This window comes from Populus nigra, chromosome 6 (assembly GCF_951802175.1).
Source record: "Populus nigra chromosome 6, ddPopNigr1.1, whole genome shotgun sequence".
Taxonomy (NCBI): domain Eukaryota; kingdom Viridiplantae; phylum Streptophyta; class Magnoliopsida; order Malpighiales; family Salicaceae; genus Populus; species Populus nigra.
The window spans coordinates 20,920,481-20,923,997 of NC_084857.1; positions in this window are offsets into that span (position 1 = coordinate 20,920,481).

The following is a 3,517-nucleotide window of genomic DNA, read 5'->3' on the forward strand; positions in this document are numbered from 1 at the left end:
AAACATTTTAAGTAAAGAAAAAAATTGAAAATTTTCAAGACACAATCTCAATATATATTTTGAAAAAAAATATTTTAAAAATAATACAAAATATATAAAAAATTAATTTAAAGTAAATTAAAAATTTTCAAATTTCTCAAGTCTGGCTTGTCAAAAGTTACTTCAACAATTACAAATTCAAAAAATTAACGTTGTTGGGTCTTTTGGTAGAGAGGGCAACGCCCTTGGTTCTTGGGTTCGAACTCTAAAGGGTTGATTGAGTCATTGGGTCCTGGTATTAGCAGTACCCAATAGTCGACAGTCAACCACTATGTTGGGTCTCCTAGCAGCTCTAGGAAGACAAGGTAAAGCTCCCAGCCGCAAATTTTGACAAAAAACATAGCAGGGTATGTCCCCCAGGGTGTATGGCTGCTGGGTCTGGCTGTACAATCATACCCAATATCCTTGGGTGTAGTTGCGCAGCCACACCCAACACCTTTGGAGGGTGTTGGATCCTGCACTGTGCATGATCAAAATAGCTATAGTATAAGTAATCCATCTTAGGGACATCGGTATAGGAAGATTGTAACAAAAAAAAAAAACAATTGATTTCCTTTGGTAGATGGATTGGGAATCCATATTATCACGTACATGAGAATTCAATCCCCCATACCTCTCTATGTCTCTACACATAGTAAATATATATCTTTTTCACTACAATAGAACAGCACCATTGAATATTAATGGAAGACCATTGATCAATATGGAAGACTAGCTTCAAGACCTAGCAACCATATTAAATTTCTTTGTCATTGCCTTCTCTGATTTAAATTTATTTTTCAAAATAAATTGATGAGATTTTTTTATATTATATAAAAGTTGAGTGATAATAATTTTTCCTGTTTCAGGTTGGGTTGAATTTCCTAATTAAATCATGTTTGATTTTGCGTTTTGGCTGTGACGCCAGACCCAAGAAATTTTAAAATTTTTAATTTTTTTCTTTACTTCAAAATATTATTTTCTCCATGTTTTTGTATTACTTTTTAAATATTTATTTTAAAAAAAACATGTATTGAGATTGTGTCTGGTTCAAAGGCGAGACTCAAGAAATTTAAAAAATTCATTTTTTTCTTTACTTCAAATTAATTTTCGTTTGATATTTTTTTCTTCACTTCAAATTAATTAGATCATATTTGATTTTGCGTTTCAAAAATTCTTTAAATTTTTTTTGACAATTTTGAAGTTTTTTTTTATTTACTTCAAATTAATTTTTTTTATATATTTTTGTATTTTTCTAAATGTTGGCATTGTGTTTGTCTATGATGCCAGACCCAAGAAATTTTCAAATTTTAATTTTTTTCTTTGCTTCAAAATAATATTTTTTTCATGTTTTTATGTTTTTTAAAAATATATTTTTTAAAAAAATATTGAGATTTTGTCTTATTGGTTTTATAGGGCCTCTAAACCCAAGGGCGGTTAGAACAGACCTCGGCGGCCGGGTCTACACCCAGCGCGCGGGTCTAGAGGCCTGGAGCGCGGGGTTGCAGACCCTGCCGTGCGAGTCTGCAGACCCTAGGGTCGCAAGATTGCAAACTCGCTTGCACTGGGGATGCAGCCAAGAGCGCAGGTCTGCCCTAACGCCTATGGCATGGCAGGCCCCGTGCCAGGTTTGTGCATGCTAGGGCCTTGGCCAACCCTCGTGCCAGGTGGCATCAGCCTAGAGTGCGAGCAGGAACACGTGGTTTGCCCCGCTCCCAAGCCTGGCAGCCTAAGCGCCAAGTCTCTACAACCTCGGGGGTTGTGCGTCCAGCCAAGTGCTTGGGGCCTCCATTAATATTTTTTTCAAAAATTATTTTTTAACAACAACAACAAGAACAACAACAATAATAATAATAATGATATTTATTATTATAATTTTTTTTTGCAAGTTCCTTCTATTTTTAATATTAATACAAATAATAATATTTAGACTACAAATGATAATATTTATCACACTAATAATAATATGAAACTTGTTTGATCAAAGTTGATAAAATAATATATTTGAAGAAAAAAATTATTAATAATAATAAGAACAATAATTGTTGTTATATTTTTTTTCAATTTTCTTCTATCCTTAACATTAATACTTTTAATTACAATAAAGATAATAATATTTAGAATATAAATAATAATATTTATCATATTAATAATAATATCTAAAGTAATAATTTTTTTATGATAATTAACAAAGAGACAATAATAATAATGATAATTGCTATTATATTTTTTTCCCTGCAGGGTCTGCCGATCCAACCGTGCGAGCCTTTAAACCCAAAGGCAATTAGAACAGACATTGGCGGTTAGGTCTGCACCCAACATGCGGGTCTGGAGGCCAGGAGTGTAGGGTGCAGACCCTACCTCGCGTATCTGCAAACCTCAGGGTTGCGGAGCTACGGACCCGCTCGCCTTGGGCCTGTAGCCAGGCAAGAAGGTCTGCCCCTAGTACCTCGCGCTAGGTGTCTGCATGCTAGGGCCTCGGCTAACCCTAGCACCAGGTGGCAGCAGCCTGGAGCACGTGCAGGCGCGCGTGGCCAACCCAACGCCTGGGTCTGTCAGCCCAAGCGCTAGGTGTTCGCAACCTAGAGGGTGTGCGTCCACCCAAGCGCTTGGGGCGTGCAATAAGATTTTTTTAAAATTTTTTTTTAAAGAATAATAATAATGATAATTGTTATTATATTTTTTTTCCAATTTTCGTCTATTCTTAATATTAATACATTTAATTAAAATAATAATAATAATAATAATTAGAATACAAATAATAATATTTATCACATTAATAATAATATGAAACTTGCTTGACCAAAGTTGATATAGTATTAATAATAATATTTATCACATATTTTATCAAATTATTTACAAATAATAATATATTTTTTATGTTTGAAATCCATTTTATATATACTCACATCAAAATATTCATTTTTGTAAAAAGGAAATAATAATATTATTTTTTTTCTTTTCTCTTATTTTGATATGAATACTTTTTTATATATTTTTGATATTTCTCTTCTTGAATTTTCTTATTAAAGCATATTTATTTTTATGTTTCAAAAATGCTTTGAACACATTTTGAAATTTTTTAATTGTTTTCTTTACTTCAAATTAATATTTTTGATGTTGTATTTTTTTTTTGTCTGGCTCCATGGTTGCATTTTTATTATAATTCTAATTATAAAATAATTATATTTATAATAAAAATAATTATATTTAGAAAATTAAGACCCAAGCATTACCCTCGGGTCTTGTCGTCGGACCTAAAATAATTGGGTCCTGATGCCTGACCCAATTCTCTTGGGTCCTAGGGTCCTGCGGCAAGACCCAAGAGAATTATAAAAAAAATAATATTTATAATACGAATAATAATATGCTTAATTTCAATAACATTAATTATAATAAACATAACAATATTTATAATACAAATAAGAATATCTTGAATTTCAATAACATTAATTATAATAAAAATAATAATATTTTTCATTTATTAACTATTATATGA